The sequence below is a fragment of the Chrysemys picta genome, chromosome 9, assembly GCF_011386835.1.
Source record: "Chrysemys picta bellii isolate R12L10 chromosome 9, ASM1138683v2, whole genome shotgun sequence".
NCBI lineage: Eukaryota > Metazoa > Chordata > Testudines > Emydidae > Chrysemys > Chrysemys picta.
This window is the reverse complement of record NC_088799.1, coordinates 41,397,454-41,421,121: the sequence shown is the minus strand read 5'-3', so window position 1 is coordinate 41,421,121 and position 23,668 is coordinate 41,397,454. Positions and strand designations below refer to the sequence as shown.

At 39.1% G+C, this 23,668-nt stretch overlaps 1 protein-coding gene across 1 annotated transcript in view; it reads left to right on the top strand.

Moving 5' to 3' along the window:
* Positions 1 to 23,668, top strand: part of CLSTN2 (calsyntenin 2) — a 672,586-nt gene that overhangs the window by 314,741 nt on the left and 334,177 nt on the right. The gene's annotated exons all lie outside the window — the stretch shown is intronic.

Sequence of the window (23,668 nt, the reverse complement as noted above, 5' to 3'; positions counted from 1 at the left end):
GTAATGATGCTAGTACTTCATAACAGTCAGAACCAAGAGAGGAAATTTAATGGAGATTTCTGATAAGATTACTTTATGAGAGATGTAGGCGATATTGAGGATTTTTCCCATATAAAGTCTTTTTTCCCCATACACTTAGTCTGTCACATTTTGAGCTACTTGAGCAGAAAAATAACAGATAAGCTCCTTGAAGTGCAAAAGAGCTAAAGTGGTTGTTGCATTAAAAAAAAAATAAACTTGCAAAAAATGGAAGAATAATAAAAAATAATGGTGATGTAGCGATCATGAAAAGAATGCATGCATTGTATATGAGACTGAACTGTTTTCCAGTGTGTCAGCGTGGGTGCACATGGGCAAGCATTATCCTGAAGTATAGGTCCATGTTCACTTAAATAACAACTCTCAATCCTTGACTTCCGATATGACAGTACTTAAGTCACGATAAACCATTTTCCCCCCATGATTGTGCTGTTATGCTACTTTATGCTCTGCTCCTGCAAAATGGGGATTCTCAAATATTTTCACAGTGTGAACCTCATTTTAATAGAGAGATTGTCTTATGGACCAGCACCCTTCTCATCCACAATTGCAGATATTACCTCCTGTCCCTTAAGCAACCATATAGTAATTGGGAATTACAGGAACAGAAGTATATAAATGTAGTCCATCTGAGCCGTCTTTATTTTCAGCTGCTACATGATATTAGAGAGATCCAGTACCACCTGTCCAGCCAGGCCTCCGTAGACTGCCAGCATGTGGTCCCTGGGACACAGATTGGGAACCAGTGCTTGCAAAGTGATTCATGTGGATGGACTCTTATGCTAACATGGATCTCTTTGCAGAATTAGGAAATTAGTTTGCTTCTTTGAGGCTGCCTCTCTTTAGGAGATACTCACTGTCTTAAGACTCAGGGAATTTGTCCTACAAAGATGCTTTTAGGACTAATTGCCTGTGAATGAAGTGCCTATTTTTTTTATCACAAGAATGTTTTGTTCTAAACAAGCCACTTGTATTTTAAGTATTTGTCAACGACTCCTTAAAAACCAGAAAAATATACCCTATGTGATTAACAGTTACTTTATGTGTGGTGTGTTTGAGCATCACTCGTTTTGTATGGTATTACCTTCCTCTGCAAAATTAGATATCTTTTCACAGATGTGCAATTAATTCTTCTAGTCATACATTAAAAGTGATAATACAGTCTAATGTGCAGTTGCATTAATTAAAAAACACATCTTTCACCATCTACTTGTACAGTTATTTGAAACAAGATAGAAATATTAGTTACACATACTGTTCTCATTTATATGTTATTAACCCCTTGCTGACTGATATTTAGTTTAATTCCTTGCTCAAAACTCCATAATGCTCATGGTTTGTTTGGTTTTATAAGGGATCAATCAATGTCCGTGTCTTAATTATAATATTTTTCCCTTGCCATTTATGACAGTCCTCTGGAAGATTGGATTTGAGATCTTTCTCTCTCACACAGACAGACTTATTTGTTTTGATAAAGTTGCTCATGAGTCCTGGGTGTTTACACTGATTTTTTAAAAATGTGTTTAATGTATTCATTCAATTTATTTATCTTATTTCATTTTGTATCCCTGGCATGTACTATATTTGATGTGTTATGTAAGAGGTGAACACGAGGAAAACAATATGCAGGTTTTTGCGCCAATACCTTGCCAGTTTCACTTTTAAGTTCATGCCCAGTTAATATTGTATAATATTTGGCACTAGTTCAAATAGCCTTGTAACAGATATGCTTTCTAGTCTATCCAAAACTCTACATTCCTTATTGAGCTGTACTCTTAATTTCCTTTTATTTTCAAAGAATAAGAGCCTAGATTCCATTGAAGTTTGAATAACCAAAATATTTAATTCCCTGTATTGGTTGCCTAGCATTCACTTTGTCTACAATTCCATAACTAAAAGCAAACCGAAACAACTAACTTTGTGGTATTCTGAATCCAGTTTCACTGGTTCTGTAAATCATGACAGAGAAATGTCCTTATACTTCTCTAGAAAATTTCTGCTTTAATATCCCAGAAGTTTGTTTGATTTATTTGCCCATTTTATGAGACTGTAGGCTGGTGGCAGGGCATTTCCAATAGTTAATGGAATTGATTCTAGAGTTACCGTCATCCAAAACTTTTTCCTCAAAACATTGGCTAAACAGAGTTTAAATCAGGGGTCGGCAACGTTCGGCACGTGGCTCGCCAGGATAAGCACCCTAGCGGGCCAGGCCAGTTTATTTACCTGCTGACACGGCAGATTCGGCCAATTGCGGCCCTCACTGGCCGCGGTTCGCCGTCCCGGGCCAATGGGGGCGGCGGGAAGTGGCGCGGGCCGAGGGATGTGCTGGACGTGGCTTCCCGTTGCCCCCATTGGCCCGGGATGGCGAACCGCGGCCAGTGGGGGCCGCGATTGGCTGAACCTGCTGCATCAGCAGGTAAATAAACTGGCCCGGCCCACTAGAGTGCTTACCCTGGCGAGCCGTGTGCCGAACGTTGCCGACCCCTGGTTTAAATCATCTGATCTTCATAGCGTATTACACAGCCTGTTGGCTCACCTGTGAGAGGAAGATGAATGGGGAGTTTGACACTGTATCATTTAGAATTTTATTTTATAATTTGCATTTTATACAAGAGCGTAGAGTGAGTTTTGGAAGGTGCAAATTGAAAGTATACAATAAGCAAATACTACTGAGCACTATACTGAAGTTTTAGAGTATTATCCATCACTATCCTTATATGCTCCTCCTATCCAGTGTTTTGCACTGTACAGATATTAATACTAAGTTTTAATTGTATATATTTGTTCATTTGCCCTTGCCTTTTTCTACAGTTATTTGGAGAAGCCACTTACCTACGGTTGCTACACCTCAGATCTATTTTCAATTACATCACGCTCCTCCTTTTTTATTGATTTAGTTGTGAGCCAACTGTGTGCTAATCTGAGTGCAAAATACTTCTAACTCTTCTACTGATGTAAATAAATGAGTCAGATCTATCCTGGTATTGATCCTTGTGGTAGTCCACTGCTCTCTTACCAACAAACTATTGCCATTCACAAATCAGGTCTGTATCCGCCTAAATAGCTTGCCTCATTTCTTACAATTACCTTTATCGATTTATTGTATTTACGTGGGTATATCAAAAGATTTCCTGAAGTCCAGTTAAATTATGTTTATGGCTTTTTTAAAAGATGTGTTAGGTATGGAATTTCCCATTTGTGAATTTATCCTTCTGTCTTCAATCATATCAGAGCTTTTGAGGTCCTACATTCCATTCCCATATCTTTCCCTATTGCTGCAGCCCACTTGTTGATTTTTATAGTTTTCTGGGATCTTTTCTTCAAAAGCTCTAAGATAATATAGTCCAGATTCAGGAAAGCATCCCTACTGAGGAGATTGACTCTGTGCTGCGCTAGAAGCATTGCTAAAATTAAACATGTGCTTTCCTGAATCGGGGCCATAGCTGTTGCACTAGCTTTCTCATAGTTCATTCTAGTGCATCAGTTTTCAAATAGCTTTTAAGAGCTAAGCATTTATTCTTTTAAAAGTGTGTGTGCAGATATGTATTTATATATGAATATGTGTGTGTGTGTGTGTGTGTGTATATAGGGTGCATGGATGCTAGTTATGGGTACATCTTTCTTGCTTTTCAGAATTCTGGCTGGCATAAATCCCATACATCTCTAGTAACTTATATATTTACAAAACAAAACACCTCCCCCCAACATTGTGTTTCAATGAACTAGTTAAAATATCAGAGACAACAACATAGTTACCCAGTTGTCTATTATGTGGGCTATGCAAGTGTTATGGTGTCCTTCACTACTCACTTTCTTGCTTTTAAGAATTTGGGTTTCCTCAGAGGGTTTCATACCTATCCCATAAAACTGGTTTAGGAAGCAAAGCCCTTCTTGCTTTGGGAATTTTTCCATTTTTGCTTTCTACAGTTTTCAGAGTGTCTTCTATGTATGCAAATGGGCCAGATTCTCACTCCTTTCTCCAACCCCTTTGCACTGCCCACCTGAGAATTCCCCTGGTTGGGGAGGAGATCTCAGTTGGCATCAGGTTGGTGAAGCCAGGTCCTATGCCAATCCCCCACTTCTGACACACCCCAGTGGCCAAGGGGCAGATCATGGTAAGGTGCGGTGGGAACAGATCTTTGCCAGTTTTCACTAGGGTGTGATCCTTTGGGAAACATACACAGGCAATGTAAGTTAGAGCAGCCTTTATGAGTTCACTTACATTGGGTGAGAGCAGGTTCAGAGATCAGAGCAAGTCCAGTGGTGCTTATTGGCTGTAAATATGCCAGATTCAGCTGGGGCAGAAATCTTCAGTGCAGGTGCAGTGTAGGGCTGTCACACAGCTCCTGGAATGGGGGATGGGGTGGAGGAAGGCGTGTCTGCAGTACTGAGCACTATGGGGATTATTGGTCTACTTGAGGATGCAGAGGAGCATGGATCAGGCGGCTGTAAATTAGATCAGCTCTGATTTATACAGGGACACACTGGTCCCTGCAGCCAAAAGCTGGGTGGTACAAAGGTGGCTTGAAGCACCGCTGTTCCTCCATCCGCTCTGGGCTAAGCTTTCAGTGGGGCACAGCAAAGAACTTGTCTCCTGCTTCTCTGCAGCAAAGCACACAATGGTAGAGCTAAGCTGCTATTGACACATTGGCTATTTAATTTGGGATTAGTGCTATGAAGAACAACTTTCTATTGGTTGGTCATAAATATCTGGCTATAGAGTTCTGTCCATATTCAGACTTTCTAGCTTCTTAAACATCAGCAGTGGCATAGTCTTTACTTCCTTCAGGATTTCTGCCTCTTTTCTTGGGAACTTTAATGTTGTTTCTGGCATCTGTTTCTTTTTCTCTTTTGAGAACAATGAGGCAAATGTTTTATTCATGATGTTAACTCCTTCTGTTGATGCATAAATCTGAAGAAGAAAAAAGATAACATTTAGTCCAGGATAGAGGGGAATATTCTTCTTTTCCTTGAAGCATTCAGAACATAGAGTCTGATTCACTACTACGTTTTTCTGCTGGTGGACTTCCACTGAACTCAATGATGTTACACTGAGGTAAAATTAGAGGAATGCTGTAGTGAATCAGGGCCGTTAACTCTGAAATTTCTCTGGCTTTATCAATAGGTTTGTAGGTCACCTGTTTAAAAATGGTCATTTTGGTTCTCAAATGCTTGCCCTCTTGGCACCACACATATATGTGCTCCATGTGTGTACGTCTTCACCTAAGTAGTACTATATAGTTCACTGCTTGCAAATCAGATTTCCTTTGCAAATGAAATCCTAATCTCCGACTGACTTTACCATTTTACCTGGACCTTAAAAAGGAAAGGTAGACAATGAAATAAAAATGTATGGTTGGTTGATCATTCACATACACTTTCACCCTCTCAAGCAAATAATTGACATTTTCACAGTTAATAGGAAAATTCTTATTCCCAAGTGTACCCTGACAAATCCAGCTGTAGTAGCCCACTTGATCTATGGCTTGAACACAAAACTCCATTTTTCTGTAGGACTCTCCTGAGCTGTTTACAGACTTTCAAAAAGTGTAGCATTCCTGGTAGTGATGGTTTATCAACTGGTAAACAGAGCTCAGCAGTAACAGAGCACAATTTTTATTTTTTTACTTCTTAACATAAAAAACGTGGATGTTATTCTTCAAATTGAGACTCTGAATAATCTCTTTTTACCTTTCACTGGCAGTAAGGCATAAAACATGCTGTCAGATTTATGGTGCTCAGAATATATTGGTTTTAAATATTTTAACCTTATAGTAAAGCATGACCAAAAGTTTGAACCTTAAATTAAGTATTGAAGGTGTTTGTAACAAATCACCTGCTGAATAGCTTTTATTTTAGAAGTTTTTAGTATAGCATAATTGTTTAAGACATTTAGGGCATATCTACACTTGCCATTTAAAGCGCAAAAAGTCCCTTTTCACACAAAAACCGCAGGAGCGTCTACACTTGCACTCAGAAGTTTCACCGCAAACAGAAAACCACCTCCACGAGAGGTGTATAGTTCTTACTGGTGATACTTTTACGGTGATGTGCAAGTGAAGACATGTTCTTCCTGTTTACAGAGCTTTTAGCCTCTGGAGGATATCTCACAGTGCCTAGGTGACCACTCTGGCCAGCTGAGCAAACGATCACCTGCTTGGAGCAACGCTCAGCTACTGGAGCTGATCAGTGCCTGGGGAAAGGAGGCTGTGGAAGGACCCAGGATACCCCATGATCATCCTCCCCCCCACACTCCCTCAAGGCCTATCCTCAAAATGGAGAGAGCTGCACTGTGGGATAGTTGCCCTCAGTGCGCTGCTCTCATCAGTGATGGAAGTGCTGCAAATGTGAACACGATGTGACGCCTGTGGAAGTAAGTGAGAACACAAACCAGCGCTTTTCTTTCACTGGTTCCCTATCACCAGTGAAACTGACAGCGCAAAAACTCTGCAAGTGTGACATAGTCTCAGTGTAGCCCTTAAAAACCAAAAATGATGCTCTTGATGGGGAACATAGCCCATGGAGAATAAAAGTGCCCTAAAAATTGGGCAGTAGCACAATCGGCTGCAGAAGATACAGGATTAGGAATGACCTCAAGGCTACTGTTTTCCATGCAGTAAGGTTAGGCATGATAGGAGATGCTTAGATTCCAGATACAGAGAAATCCGTCAATCTCTCTCTTATAGTGACCTCTGTTGGCTAGCTCATGAATCTCAGACAAGTCTCTCCTTGTCTGCTGAGTTTAACTGTCTTTTTAGTTGCCATGGCAGTAGTCAAAAATAGGGTATTTTAATGACTTTGCTTTAAGTCTAAATGGTTCAACCCACACAGATCGTTCTCACAAGCCTTTTAGTTGTTGCCCAGTAGTCTGTGTCTAGAGTAGGACTTGAGCGGTCATGAAGGAATTTAGACTTATATGCCTAGATCCTGTGCTGTGAAAATAAGTGTGAGATGCTTCTTGTATTCTAAAGGATAATGCTAAGTAATGATAATAGTGGAGTACAGTGTATTTTACCTTAAAATGCCAAATTATTTGAAGTAAGGAAGTTAATAGGTTGGTGATTGATTGATTGATTTAAAGGCTCTTGTCTACCTTTACTCATGATATGAAGGAACTTTTTGGATGCTATGCAATCAGCCTTGTACATTAACTTTCACTCAAAAGAATAATACCAGGTTAGAAATTATATTTATTAAAAAGCAAATGTCTTGATGTTATTAATAATAGCTTAGATAATTAAAACTGCAGATATATTTTTTTTAAATGTTGTTTTATTTTTCACTGTTTGCTCATCTTGGACAAAAACAAGATGCCATAAGTTAGTCACTTTCTGGTTCTTGTGCACCAACATAATGCTACAGTTTTTGGGTTGCAAAATATGGTGGAATTAAACATTCCCGATGAAAACTTTTTTCAATTTAAACATAAAATTTAAAATATGTTATTATTAATATCAATTTTCATAAAAACTTGTTTTAGAAAAACCCAAATGTTGGATCTAAGCTGTATGACAGTGTGTCCCTTTAACTTAATCTGTAATAATATCTAATTCATTTAGGGAATGTTGCTAAATGAATACAACTGCTTGTATAATACAGTGCAATGAATAGGAATGAAATGTTCGTGTGCTTTTAGTATTACAAGAAAAAAGTAATGAGTAAATTCATTAGTGTGAGGTTCAGCTGTGTGTATAAGTGGTTAAAATACTCAGTGAGTTGTACAACATTCAGCTTAAAAAAAACGCTCTAGTAAAATATCGTTTTGTGTATTCACTTGCACCTATATTATTCTTTTGCACTTTTTAAAAACAAAAGTGTTACTATGTGAAGTTGAAATTTGAGTTAGTTTTTTACAAATAAAATTTTTATATGGGAAACTAATATAGAATAATACTTGCTAGTACTAAGCCACAAACTAAGACCGAAACAGGATTTGGAGGTCTAATTTGCAATGCTTTTTTTGCCTTTGACCTACGGTATTTGTGATCTTGTCATCATGGAATCTCTGGGCAATCTCGTCATGAAATTTGTGAGCTGTTCAGAAGCCATTAGACAGTAAGATGGGAATTGATCTATGCGTGGACCATAGCCATACATCTCTGTTGGTAACACACTTAGGAGTTGTTGTCATGCTCCATTTGTGGCTCAAGATTCTGCATTATGTCGGCTCTTGTGCAGCTTCATTGAAAATGGGGAGTTGTCTGGTTATACCAAAAGAAGAACAGGAGACATTTAACATGGGTTTAACTTTATAATTAGATGTCTGGGACTACCCACAGATAAAAGTGTACAGTGCAGGTTACCCATGTTTTTTCCATAATTACCCAGGGCTCTTACCAGCTCCACCTCTTTGTTCAGCCAGGTCCCTTCAGCAAATGTATTGCCAGGACCTTTCCATCCACCCTCCTCCTAAAAGGTGAGCTGTTAAGGTGAGCTTAAAGAATGAGGGGTTGGCTCCCTGCCATACCAATCTTAGGTGTCTTCCCCCCCATTAGTTCCTTTAACGACTCTTTTTAAGTCCTTTTCCAAGCCATTTATCCAGTCACTGTATGCCTTTCCTATGGAGTACCTGCACTGGACATCTGCCCTACACTTAAATAATGAGTTGCGACATATGGCCTACTGCCCATCATGCCATGCATGAACAGAGTCCTTCCTGAACCCGCTATGGGAAAGGTAAAAAAACAAACAAACCAACTGCACCCAAGCCAATATGGTGGTAGGGGAAAAATTCCTTCCTAGTCCCCCTAAAAAGGGACAGCTAGCATAAATGCTCACAGCAGGTCTTGACCAAACCTGGTATTGTACCACATATCGGGGAGGGAGGGTGGGTCCTGCTTCAGACTGCTCCATGTAAAAGGCTTCAGGCCCAGGGCTTCCCCTTTTAAACCCTGCATTCCTAGGGGATGAGTCAGTGACCACTCTGACCCTTCTGCAGCAGTTTTCATCTCTCCCCCCGCCCCTCCCCCCAAGCCATAAAGCACTGTTCCCTTCATTTGAGCAGCCAGGCAACTCCCCCCCTTTTTCTTTAAGGCTGTATGCTTGCTCACACAGAAGAAGGTTAACATTTTTAATTTTACTGTGTTTTTGTTTTTTTTAGAGATTTGATATTAGGTTTGATATCCATGCGGTTCCCTTTAGTGCTCATTGAGAGTGAAGGTGAATTTGATTTTGACTTGTAAAGCTGGGAATCAGTCCGGTAACAAGCTATTCCTGCTAAATGAGTCAACACTTAAGCTACAGACTTTCCAAGGTCAGTTTTGAAGCACAACTATTTATTTGTTCTCAATGTATAAGTATTTATGGAATTTTTTGAAAATAAAGTGAAAACCACCAACACATGGATATTTTCAGATAACACTAATCTTGTACAGTAAATTCCAGCAAACTTGTTAAAATAATTTAGGCTTGGACATGGTCCTGCTAACGAACACACAAGACCTATTATGGGGCAGTAGGCAATTAGGCAATTTTTAAAAGATTTTAAATCTTGACTCAAATGTGTTAAACTCTCAGAGACAATGGAATTGTAGTAATTTCCAAGCACTGTGCATGTTATGTCCTTCTGGAAGGACATAGATGCAAAAAATGACACCACACAACAGGATTAGCCAATTATGATATCCTGTTCATGTTGGTAAAATAATTTTCTCATTATGAACAAAGTAACTGTATCTGAATTTGTACTTGAAATATCAAACTATTAATTTCAGTGAATTGCCTGTATTACAATATTTCTTTGCAGTAAAACACCTTAAATGTCCGCCCCATGTCCACAAAAATAATTTACCTAATTAAGGTGTACGTTAAAGGCAGAACAAAATTGCCCTGGAAAGCAAGGAGACATTTTAAAGCGATTGTTTAAGATTGGGAGTGGCCTATTGGAAGGCATTCTTCGTGTAAGGTTTAGATAGTGATTCTACAAGGAGAGATGGGCAAAAATAGAAATGACAATTGGTACGAATACTTGGCTTCTTGGCTCATTTTATCCCAGCCCTCCAAAATTTGAGTGGGTTGTAGTTTGAATAAATGAGAGAAACTCTCATTGATGTCAAAGGGGCCAGCATATCACCCATCGTTTTGGTTATGATCTATCATTAAGAGAATTTAAATTCTAAAAGTTTGAGAGGGGAATGTCAGAAACTCACATTATGATTTTTTATGTGTACACTCTTAAACACATGATTAGAAGCATTATTTAATGGGTTTTTCTAAAGCACTATCAAACTTTACTTCCAAGTCCTACTGTTAATGTACAAAATTGCATGCACAAATCAGGTCTTTATGCACAAAACAGGTCTGCGAACTCAAGGTCTAGATAAGATTCAAGCTACTATGGAATGGTAGTAATCATGTCTTGATTTTAGAGCCTAACTCAAACTAATAATAATAAATAGCTTCCTGAGTAAGCCCCTATGCTTTGTGATGGAAAAGTATGAGGACCAATTCTGTGTGTGGAACTCTCTTTGAAGTCAGTATGAATTTTGCACATGGAGGGAATTTCGATGTGCTTAAAATAGTGCTTGCCAAAAGTGCGTGAGCCTGTGAAAATAATAATAAAATAATTAATAAAAAACTCTGCAGTCAGATTTCTTGGTGATCATTGAAAAGCCCAATATCAGTTGTGGCTTGATTGCTTCAGAGCATAGTAGGTACACCTAAGCAGAATGAAATGTAGCTCTGTGCTGGTTGATGATCTAGGTGTGTTCTGATATTTCATTGATTTCAAGTGAATAATAAAAAGATGATAGAGGACGGCAAGTCCAAAGGAGGGCCAGCAGCAAAATTTATGAGAAATGAACAGGGTGATATTGTTGCATGCTCTCTATCTTGCTGCATGGGACAATGGGGAAGGAGGTTTGGTTCTCTCCAGCATGTAGTGATCAAGAATCACCCATCAACCCAACTCATCCTCTTTGCAGTGAAGATGCAAGCTAAATTACTCAAGTACTTGTAGTTCTACACTGCATTCCTACCATCCCCCCCAAAGGGCAGACATATTCTGCCACAATTGACACCATTGACTGGAAAAGAATCCTAGAGCATCTTAGCACAAAGAACCATGGGATATGCTAGAGTAAGCAGGTGCTCAGACCCAGATGCCAGTGTAGACATATTTTACTCTCAACATTTGAGCAATGTAGTGGGAAAGCTGACTAAAATGGAGTGGGTTCTCAGAGATGGGTGGATAGGTAGTGAACTTCAGGATCGGACCAGTCCATGCAAAACTCCAACCATCTCTTTGTATTTTCACCTGTATGTCTGAAAGATTGATAACTTGATCATTTCCTCAGCACACAGACTTCTCTCTGTGTCTGTGCTCCTTTTTAGTTGTGTTCTTAAGTGAGGAACAATGACTTTGAAAAATCATTTGTAATAACATGCAGTATTAGTAACAGCATGAGATCTGAAATTTTCACTACTTATGAGTTTATTGCAACAAAATTGACACTTTTCAGCAGAGTCCTGTTCAGTTTGCTTTAAAAAATAAAATTAATAAGACAATTGTGACAGGAAAATGTCATTTTTAATGTATTCTACTGACAAGAGGAGTATTCAGGTTAACACAAATCAGCTTAGATAAATGTAATTTGTCTCAAATGGTTTCTGAGCATGAAAGCCATTTTTAAGATAAAGCATTAATGGGTCACTGAGTTACATTTTTTTGATAATTTTTGGCAAGAGGTATAGTCTGTAACTGTTAATGGGCAAACATTTCATTTGTTAGTTAGGAACCTCAGCCTCTCCTCCCATCCCACCCTCTTCCCTGTATTCTTCCTCCCCGACCTCTCATATCTTCAGAGGCATTATTCTTCTTGGCTGAAATATGTTCTTTCAATAACCTGTTAAAGCCATCACCCCCTTTGTTACAGACTAACAATGATACTTTAAAAATATGCACACTCCTATATCTCCCATAAATATATTATCTGTGGGAGTGGTTGCGGTAGGGAAGAAAGCCTGGTTGAATAGCTAGGACACTGGACAGGGAGTCAAGAAACCTGGGTTCTCTTTCAGTTCCGCCACTAACTTTTGTATGATCTTGTTAAGCCATTTTGTCTCTGTCCCTCTGCTTCAATTCCCATCCTTTGTCTGTCTTGTCTGTTTATATTGTAAGCTCTTTGGGAGCTGTGTGGGAATCTGGTTGCAGTTAATATAATACACATAAGAAATAATGTCATGATCATTTTTTGCTTCCTTAATCTTTTAATTCTGCTGATTCTTTGTCTTTACAATTCAAGAAGTAACTGTGGTCTTGGCATTCAATCACAAGTATAAGGAAACAGACATGCTTTGGTTTTCTTGCTAGAAATATGGCACAGAGCCGTAGGTAACATCGTCATTGATTTAAGGCTGCAGTGGTTCATGGTCATTGTAGATTTAATCTAAGAAGGTAAATTTACTGTTTGCAGGGAAAATATAATACCCCTGTGGGGAAAAAAGTTCAAACTTTCCACCAGTTTTTTCTATTCCTTGCACATCATGCACAGAAAGATGTCTGAATGATGTGGATGTTATTGATGTCACTGAGGTACAGGTGAGAGTACAAAGAGATGTCTGGGAGTGGAGTTTTACAACAGTAGGTCTGACTCTGAAGCTCATACCACTGAGAGCAGCAAGGGGAAAAGAGAAGCGAAAACAGGAATTTACAACAATAAGTTGCTGTTTGCTCAGGGGAAACGGGGAAGGTAGATTCTCTTCTAAATTCTTGTGTTCTTTTTCCTTCTGTTTGATGAAGCTAGGCCTTAGTTTTCATGGCAGGATCCTTGTTTTAGCTGCTTGAGGGGGAACTGAACCTTTCAGATACAGCAGAGGACAAAAAAACCCTCAAGATCTTGGAAGAAGAGGAAGGTCAGATTCCTTTTTTCCCTAAATTATTGAGTCCTAGTTTTCTACTGCCTGGCATTTTTGCATTTCACTGCTTAGTGAATGCACAAGTGGATGTAAAATGCTACCTTTCCGTAGTGTTTTATACTCTACAGTCATTTTGTAGAATTGTACAGGAACAAGGTACAAAGCCATGGAAAATTAGGCTGTTGAATTGTATTCACCTCTCCCTTTTTGAATGACTTTGCCCCCACAGTGCAGGCAGTTCTGGCTACTCTGCTTGCCCCAGACTCAATGTGCTTTTGTGATCAAGCCTGCCAGAATTATTTAATACTTTGTGGAATATATCAAAGCAGACAAAAGCAGAATCTCTGGGTCAAAATGGGAGTTTAACTCAATGGGGCTACTTGGATAAGTAAGGAGATCAGATTGTCCCTATGTTGGATATTATTTCCCCCAAATGTTGGGGTTTTCCCTACATAAAAATTTAATAGCACTTCTTGTGTATAGAATGATGCCTTTAGATGCTAGTTTCAGCAGTGAATTTTGGAACTTGCCAGCTAAGCTACCGAAGGAAAAGTGAGCTGTGGTGATTTACTTGATTTAGCTGAAAATGCAACTGGCTTGGGATATATGGACCTGGATAGGAGGCTGTGAAAATAACATGGTCACATGGAAATAGCAGAAAACACTAATGGGGAAAGGCACAGGAATGTTTCTTGATGGATGATTAGCAAATAGGGCAAGTTTTATTCTTTTTAAAAAGTCTAAAATTTATTTATTTATTACCACATGTAACAAAGAAATGTGGGAAAATAGAATAAGTCTAATATCCAATAAGTATATTGCTTTTTGAACTGGCTTAGGCAAATAATATTCTCTCAAGATTAATGCTGTTTAAAAAACTTAAAAAATTTTATGCAAACCATTCTTTTCTGTTTTCCAACAGTATCCATATTGAATATACATAGAAATAGAGATTTACCACAAATATTAATTATGAATATCAATTCCTAACGTTGATTATTTTACTTTTATGTGGCTGCAGAGACATTATATGAGAAAATGCAATCTGGACAATTAGGAGCAAACTGGTTCTTTTAGTTAACTCTTCTTGGCAAGATGTCCAAATTTGTGTTGAGTGAACACCTTGGCAATAGTTCAGAGGCAGATTTTATTATCTTGTATAGCTACTCTGTGGTGACTGTAATCACATAATAGTCATGAAAGGCCAGATGTCCCTTGTGAACCTTGACAGTATATATAAATTTATTTGCTGTTCTTTCAGTATTTTTTGAAAGAATGTATTAAATAGTAGTATGATAATATTTTATTGTTGTTTACAAAAACTGCAGCTGTCTGTTTTAATAGAATATCTTGATAGCCACAATTTTTACACTTATTAATTAAATTAGTTAAATTAATTAAAATCCAATATTTTTAAATGAATAGTTTAATGATGTTTGTGAGGAAGCTTTTTCGTTGTTGTTGTTGTTGTCTCAGAACTTATTTTCCTGTTTAATTTTCCTGAGGAAACTGTTGGAAGAAAGGCTTTGAAGGAAATTGATTTGGATTTCAAACTTGCTATATTGTTTGGCAGAATGCACGTGTGTATTTCAGGTTAATTGCTATTTGTTCACATTTACCTTTAATTCTGAGTGATCGCTTTAAGCTTAAAGAATTTACTGAAAAATAAAATGGGAATGGTGCTTTGATCTTTGTACTGCAATATGCTGTCTCTAGCTTTTCTTCATTCATTTGATCTGCACAGATGACAGGGAAAATAGAGACAGGAGGAGAAATGTAAAAAACACCTTGTCGGCGTCCTTTCTAGAGCTCCGACTATGGATTTGCTGCTTTCCCCCCTCTTGTAATTAAATAAAATAAGCTCTTCAATTTCAGTCAGAAGAGCCTAGTGTTATTTATATCAGCTGTATTACTGCTCTTGTTTAAGAGTATTGTCTATCACTTTGTATAAATAAATTAACATTCAAAATGAGGACTTGCATATAGTTGTGTATCATTTGTTTGACTGCTGCCATTAATACTATAAAACCTATTTTTTGTTGTTACCGTTCATTTGTCATAACCTGTAATATGTGAAGACTTAATTTTCTGAATGACTTCTAATAATAAATGTGATTAGATTAGCTGAGATTGAATTTTACTGTACTATTATTGTAGATAGTGCCTGAATATAAAACAATGTTGGTGATTGTGACGGGTTCCCATCGGGGTGCCACTTGGAACTGGGGTATCACTGAGCCCCCCTGACCCTTTAAACTGTGTTGCTGAGGCAAGCCAGCTAAGCCCTCCCTCAGGTTTCAGACTGCACACTTAACCAGCACACATACAGGCAGGGACACACCCAGATGCAGCTTCACACATATGCTGAGATCAGCTCTGCATAAGAAGGCTCAGCTAAGGCACCGCCCAGTTGCTAAGGCATGCACCTCCCTCTGGAGTGTAAAGCCAAAATTATACCGTCTTGTGCTGCACAGCGAATTGTACAGTGTAAGCTCATAAAATTCGCCCCATCCTTCAATGTGAAGAGGGATTTGCAATAGCTTCCACACCCCCAGTTATGATTTCCAGACACACTGGTTTTAGACAGAACAAAAACAAGTTTATTAACTACAAAAGGATAGATCCTAAATGATTATAAGTGATAGCAAACAGATCAAAGCAGATTACCTTAGTAAATAAACAAAACTGCAAACTGAGTTTAACAAACTAGATAGGTAGGATATAAATTAGCAAATTCTCACCCTGAGTGATAAACAGGCTGGCTGATTCTTAAGGCACAAGTTGCCTTGGCTTTCCCAGGTTTTCATACACAGGCTTAAAATCCCTCTAGCCGTGGACCATCACTTCCCACAGTTTAGTCCTTGCCCCTCGGGTGCTTTCAGGTGTGGCATTGTAGGGAGAGTGAGATACCATCATGATGTTATATCTTCTTCCCACTTGCTGGAAATCTCTTTTGCTGTGACCTGGGTCAAACAGTTCCCATTGTGTAATGCTATCTCTGAGAGATTTCTATTCTACACAGTTCTTGGGGTAATCCTTGTGATTGTGTGCATTTCCTCAATAAACCATTAACATTGTTTGACCTTTTTACTGTTGTACCTGAAAGGCTGCTTGTGGGTGTTTCAATAACACATACATAGCCAAACTTTATGATAGTACATAAAATCCAACAAGATATTACTGTCTAGCAGATCAAGACTTTTAGAATGATACCTCAAAAGGCATACTTTGTACAAAATGTATCCTAATTACATGAAAGTGGTGAATATTGGGGCGCCAGAGTGTCACAGTGATTATAGCAAAAATTATAAACCTTGTCCTCCTGAATAGTAATGACAACTTCACTGCATTTGAAGACTGCTGAAATATTCCCCCTTTTCTTGCTTTCATGACAAAGTTATACTGTGTGCACTTTTAGAAGAGAATTATATCAACTATCATTTTAATAATAATAATTATATTACAATAGCACACAAACACCTCAGTCAGGACAAGGATCTTGTTGGCTGCTATGGGCTATCAATTCAGAAATGCCATCTAAAATTTCACTTGCATTGTTACACTAACATTCATTTTGCATTCTCAGTTATTTCTGTGGGTATATCATGTATATAAGCTTTGCAAACAGATATCAAGAATAAAGAATTGCAAATAGATATGTAGAGTGGAAAGTCTGAGTTGTACATCTTTAAGAGTGAAATGTGAAGTTCGGTAGGTTTCTATATTGACATGTCACATTAGCAGGTGTGTGGGCACTGCAGAGAGCTAACTCATTGGGGCTCATTAGACTGCATCCTGATCATACAGAAAATTTAAAGGGAGGCCTCTAGTAGAGAGGGCTAATGTCTGCAAATTTAGAGGCCCCAAAGAAAAAAATCCAACAAGTAGCCAAACCTTGGCAGAAGGTTAGGCTGGGTTTGACCGAGTCTAGCTTCTTAATGCTGGTTTATCTGGTTAATAAAATCAGACTGCAGAAAAACCAATTTTTTTTGATATTACAATGTACATAGCTCTTGTTTGGAGCTGAGTAAGGATTCCCCCAACTAATAGTTTTTTATTGTTAATGTTATGTTTATATGTAGTACCCTTTATCCTGAAAGACCCCAAAGAGCTTTGCATATAAAGAACAAATATGCAAAATATTTAAATAATGTTACCCTTACTAAACTGCTATCACTTCCAGCCCACAACAGCACTGCACAACAGTTGGACTTTGGATAAGGCCATAGGACAGGAATTGAAGAGTACGTGAACAAATTGAAACCAAAAGGGAAAGTTTTAGGTATTTGGAATTTGGTCAGGATTTTGTCATAGAATCATTAATTTCAGCAAATTGTCAGAAACTTGGTTTCCCATCTCATTTGAAAAAACTCTTGAATCTTCTCAAGAGCTACAATGTGATATGTCTAATGATAGTGACCATGTGCTTCTGTTCTTCAGCCATCATCTTGGAGGAAAATGCCTTTCCTCAAGATTTATTGAATAGGAAAGTTGTAAGAATTATTTCTTAAATTGGCAATGTCTCATCCTGGTGTGACCACACGTAGTGCCTTTTTCTCCTGCTTACGAAGCAGTACTGGAAGAGATAATTGACCATTATACTGACTATCAATTGGATACTAAACTCATAATGAATATTCTCTATTTTAAAAAAATCTCCAAGATGTCTGCAGATGCTCTAGGTAGCTTCATTGAGAGCTAGCTCTTCTTCAGTTATACTAGGAAGGTGCACAGGGCCTTATTGCTTCACAGTTTGGAAATAGCCTCCCCATGTAAGCTAAGCCTGATATCTCTGTGCTTTAATAGATCAAATCTTGGTGCTACTTTAAACATATAACCTGTTATCTAGATGATCCTTAATGCTCAGACTTAGAGGCCAAAGCAAAATGATTCTTCCTCCTTCCCATGATTATCATTCTAGTCTTGTCAGGAAAGGCTTCTTTCCTTGGAAGTGTTCCCAAGAAAATGAAATGGAAATGAAGTTTTAATGCTCCCCCTCTGATAAGGTAAGCCATACATATGAGCTATTTCACGTAACTAAGGCAATGGCTACACTTGCAGATGTAGAGCGCTGGGAGTTAAACCAGCCCTCGGAGATAGCAGCAGGGAAAGTGCTGCCGTGTGTTTATGCTATCAGCTGCAAGCGCAGTGGTGTGGCCACATTAGCAGCTCTTGCAACGCCACAGAGAGCAGTGCATTGTGGTAGCTATCCCAGTGTGCAAGTGGCTTCAGCGTGCTTTTCAAATGGAGGGAGTGGAGTGTGACAGGGAGTGTGTTGTGTGTATGTGGGGGGAGAGACAGTGTGTTTTGGGGGACAGAGAGTGTGTCAGCATGCTGTCTTGTAAGTTCAGACAGCAGTGGGGGAAACCCCGACATCAGCCCCCACCCCCGTCTCTCTCATGCACACAGGCCTGCCTCAGCAGCAGCAGCATTCCACAGTAATGGTTTGCTTTGTGTCCCAGAGCAGATAAGCATGCGGGCTGTCAGAAATGGAGCTTTGAAAGTGGATATCCGCATGCCTGCAGCCGAGTTCAAAACAATGACCAGAGTGACTTCAAGGGATTATGGGACATTTCTGGAGGCTAATCACAGCACAGTAATGCAACACGTCATCCACACTGACACCCGGGCATTTCAGCCAGAGCGCAGCAAGCTCTATGCTTCTCATGGAGGTGGATTACTGGGGCGCTCCAGCTGCGGAGTCCAGGCGCTCTAAGTGCCTTGCCAGTGTGGACACCTCAGGAGTTAGGGCGCCCTGGACTGATTTAGTGCACTGTAACTTGCAAGTGTAGCCAAGCCCGAAATCAGGGAAAGTTTTTGACTTTCTCCCTGTTCTTCTTTAGCAGACTTGATTAGCAAGCAGATTGTCTGTTTCTCTTGGGTCAAACCAAGTATGTCCTTTTTAACTCTATCCTTTCTCACTCCAGCACATGTGTTTATGAAGACATTGTAACAACTTTTTGGTTGGTGAGTCAACTACACTAGTCCAGAAAAAGGAACAGTCTAAGGGTTACAGTGTTTTGTAGTATGAAATATCTGATGTCTATTGGTACTGAATTGTTCCATAACAAAAATTTTACATTTTATTTCAGTTGTCATTGATGTGCGAAACGTTTTGGAATCAATGGTCCTCAAAAGAAGAATCCTTGTCCCAATATCAATGAATGACTAAATATTCTTTAGGAGCTGTTACTTTCATACATGGAGGGGTTTATTAAATCAAGAGGTTCATCACAGGCTAAGTCCTTGGTAGAAATCTCTCTGCTAGAGATATGGGTGATTTGTTGAAAGTCACCCATGTGCTATAACTTTAGAATAGTCCTGTAGCAGGTATGTAGATGTAGATCTTGTTTCTTGGAGAAGCAAAAGGTATAGTCAGAAGTAGTTAAGCAGTTTGGCTACTTTAGATTAAGCAATTTATCATCCTAGTGCCCCTTGCTGGAATCTAGTTTAACAGTACAGTAACTCCTCACTTAAAGTCATCCCGGTTAACATTGTTTCGTTGTTACATTGCTGATCAATTATTAGAGAATATGCTCATTTAAAGATGTGCAATGCTCCCTGATAACGTCGTTTGGCAGCCGCCTGCTTTGTCCACTGCTTTCAGAAAGTTGCAGCTAGCTGGTGGGGGCTTGGAACCAGGGTGGACTGGCAGCCTCCCTATCACCTCCCCACTCCTCTAAGTTCCCTGTGCGGCAGATGCTCAGCAGGCTATCAATTGCCAGCAGTCCCTCCCCCACTGCCATGTGCTGCTCCAGCCCTCTGCCTTGGAGCTGCTCCCCAGAGCCTCCTGCTTGCTGTCCGGAGGGTGGGGGGGGGAAGGGAAGAGGTGGGCTAATATTAGGGTGTTCCCCTCCCCCCTCCTTCTGCACCCCACTTACCCCAATTTCATAGAGTGGGGAGGGGGGCACATAACAGTGCTCAGGATGGAGGGAGCTTCCTGGCAGCAGATTCTGTCTCAACTTGCTGATCTACTTAAAAAGGCAGTGTACTTAAAGTGGGGTCAGCATACTTAATGGGGCAATGCATATCTCTCTCTCACACAAGGTGTGTGTCTCTGTCTGCCCTGCTGTCTCCCCTCCCTCCATTCTTGCTGCCTTGTAGAGTGAGGCTACATTAACAACAATGGGTTAACCCTTGAGGGCTCAGCTGATTGCTAGTTTATCATTTAGCAGTAAGGCATTCCCTGGGAAATATCCCACCTGCCGACTTCACCATCTAAACCAAGCTTCACAATCATCATCGCTGTGTACCAGTATTAAATTGTTTGTTTAAAACTTATACTGTGTGTGTGCGTGTGTGTGTGTGCATGCATATTATAATAGTCTTTTGTCTGGTGAAAAAAATTTCCCTGGAACCTAACACCCCCTATTTACATTAATTCTTCTGGGGAAATTGAATTTGTGTAATATCATTTTGCTTAAGTCACATTTTTCAGGAACATAACTACAACGTTAAGCGAGGAGTTACTGTACTGCTTTTGATGTTCCAACAATGGAATACAAGTACCTACTTCATTTTTTTTTCTGTGACTAGTTCCCATCATCTCTGCTTCGTGAGATCCATATTTGGCTTTTCAGGAAGACAGATGGAAATTTCCCCCCCACCCCTTCTCTGTTCACTTACTTTCCTTGCCAAAAGAGAAAAAGGCATATATCACCTGGAGCTAAAGAGGCAAAACCAATGAGCACCAAGAGTGCACAGAATCTTATTGCCAGCAATTGTCTGCCTGAGACATGTAACCTCCTTGTTGTTTTTAAGTAGCAACCCCAGAAATTTACAATATGGTAACTATTATTCAGTCAGTATCTCAGATGGTTCTGCATTGTATTCTACACTGAACAAGAAAAACATGTTGTTGTTTAGAAATAATTGTAAGGCAGTAGGTTAAATAAATTATCTGTTTATGCCATCAGAAAGATCTGTATCACTCCAGACTCTTTGAGAATGAAATAGATTATTCCTAATAACCGTGCTTCATCATTAAGATTAAATAGATCTTCTATAGTTAGCATTCATAGAACATTTAACTAGACTTTAATGAGATTTTTTTAAAAGTCAAATGGAGTTTTAGAAATTGCACTAGGCTTTTTAATGAAGTGGTGACGGACTCAAATATTAAGCTTTGTTTCTGCCTATATTCAAAAAAATTAAACTTCATTTGAGCAGCTATTCATGTTCAAAAGCATTCTTTTTGTTTAGGTCAAAAATATCTTGGCTGGTAAGCATAAAAGTTATGAGACTATTCCCAAGAAGTTTTCCATAAGTCTAGCATTCTTACTCAAAACCATCATATCTAAAGATGACTTACATTCACAGACGTTACCGTATTTGTAATGTAACGTTTCACAAACAATTATCACCGAAGCATACTCTCTATTAAAATAATAGGACCTATCCTAAAATGTAGAGATGAGGCCGACTGTAGAAGCAGTAATTGTGTTAGTCTAGTAGACATGTCTTGCAGATAACACATTGCCAAATAGGTATGCACTAACGGTGAGCTTTTCAAAAACACTCAGTGTAGGCCTGACTCTCCTCTTGTTGAAGGTAGTGAGGGTATCACCACTGACATAACTGGAATCAAACTTAGGGCAGTTATGAGCACTTGAATATCTCACCTTCAGTATCTTTTCTTCTAGTGTTCTCCCTCTCCTCCCACTCAGTGGTGCGTGGGTGGGTGGTTAATTAGGCTCGTTGTTTGGGAACTGCAATATAAATAGCTGCAGGCCCATCCACAGCTGCCCTGTTTTGAGTAATCAAGAAATGTGATTGTAGGGGTTTGTGCTGGTAAAGCTGCTACCCACAGTAAGGCCACTGCAAGTTCCCACACAGACAGCTGCCTCCAGTTTAAGCAGTCTCATTTTGTCATGAGGCTAAAATCAAGATATTCCTATATTCTCATCCTGGCTTGGATTCTGACATGGGTGGTATGAGTGAAAACACATTTTTCAGAAGAGATCTCTAATTTTTGCTGCCTCAATTTTTGAGAGCTCATCTGCAGACACTCTGGGGTACTCAGCTTGCATAACTCTAGTTGAAATAAATAAAAATAACTCTACTTTGTTATAAAATTATACAGACAGTCTTCCATCTGTAAAATTGGAGATGATATTTATTTCACAAGGGTGTTGTGACAGTTATTAAATGTTGGTAATCTCTAAGTGCTACAGTTCACCAGAATGGACATCGTACTATAGCAGCTGACCTCCAGCTTATTTGGGCTTCTGTTCATTGCAAAACATTTTTAAAAAAATGTTGACAACTGCACATGTGCCCCATCTCATACAGTTTAGCTCCATTTATCCTGCTAAGGCTGAAGGAAGTGCTGAATCCTCAGCTCCCTGCTCCCCAGCCCCCTATGCATGTTTTAATAGGAAATGTGTTAATTTAGGGATGTCCCAAAGAATCCTCCCCTTGCTCTCCGCCCAGATTTTAAGGGCTGCCTTCCTTCTTCATAGACGTGTGATCACAGTAGACATGAGTTGGTTATCAGTAAGGGTCGGAAAATGCTAAGGTTAGCTCTGAGGTAATGGTCACTTTCAAGACTTTTCCCATCTCTACCATCCCATACTTATATCATTTGCTGTCCTTTGCATTGCCCCACTCAGCTCTACCATTTCAAAGTGGTATTTCAAATCCCTCCTCAACATCCACTTCTCCTGTGATGCTGACTAGAAACCATCCAACTAAGGATGACTAGGATGAGCTTCAGTTGGAGAGAGCAGGTATCTATGTATTTATGAGAGGCAAAATTTTTTGGAATGATTTGAAACCTTCAGATTGTGCAATCCATGTAACCATGATGATGTTATTGCTACCCTCATCCTCCCTGCCACATTTCCTAATGTTTTCTATTATTGTGTCTTGTTTCAAATTAGATTGTAAGCTCTTTAGCGCAGGGACTGTGTCTTCCCATGCATTTGTACAAAACCAAGAGTGATGCAGTCCTTATCCGTTGGGACTTTTGGGTGCCATCACAGTGTAATTTCCCTGCAAGTTGTAGATCGTTATAAACTAATTTATCATAGTATGTGTGCTATGCCGAGAAGATGTACATGGTATAAGGAACTGAAAGAAATTTAAAAAAATTCTCTATATGCTACAATAATAATGAAGAAATAAATCTGTATATAGTTAAAATAATAAACATATTTGACATTAGAAACTATTTTGTCCATCTTAAGGTGAAATACAAGGGGAGATGGAAATTATAAATTAGTGCTAATACTGAGGAAAATTATTTCCTATTTTAAATATAAAAAGAATGCAAATGCTGAAATAGTGTGACTATACGGCAGTTTGGAAGACTTTAATGTCAACTTTTGTAGCCTTTCAAACTGAATCTAACTTTAATGATTTTGTTGGCATCCAGATAGCCGGTGATGTGAACATTACAAACAGATTTAATATTAGCTGTGAAAAGTAGAGTGAGCTGAAGACTCAATTTCAGTTTTAACTCATTGATTTTAGTCAATTTAAAACAGTTGCTTTTTGATTTACTTCCTTTACTTTTAAAACAAGAGAAAAGTCATGAGAAAATATATGAGTGATTATCAGTGTATTATGGAAATACATATCCATAAAAATTAATGTGTGTAGTGCAGCGGTTCTCAAACTTCATTGCACCGCAACCCCCTTCTGACAACAAAAACTACTACACCACCCCAGGATGGGGGATTGAAGCCTGAACCCACCTGAGCTCCACCCCCGGGGGGGGGGAGGGGGACTCAAAGCTGAAACCCAAGGGAAAGGGCTTATAAACTGAGTCTCA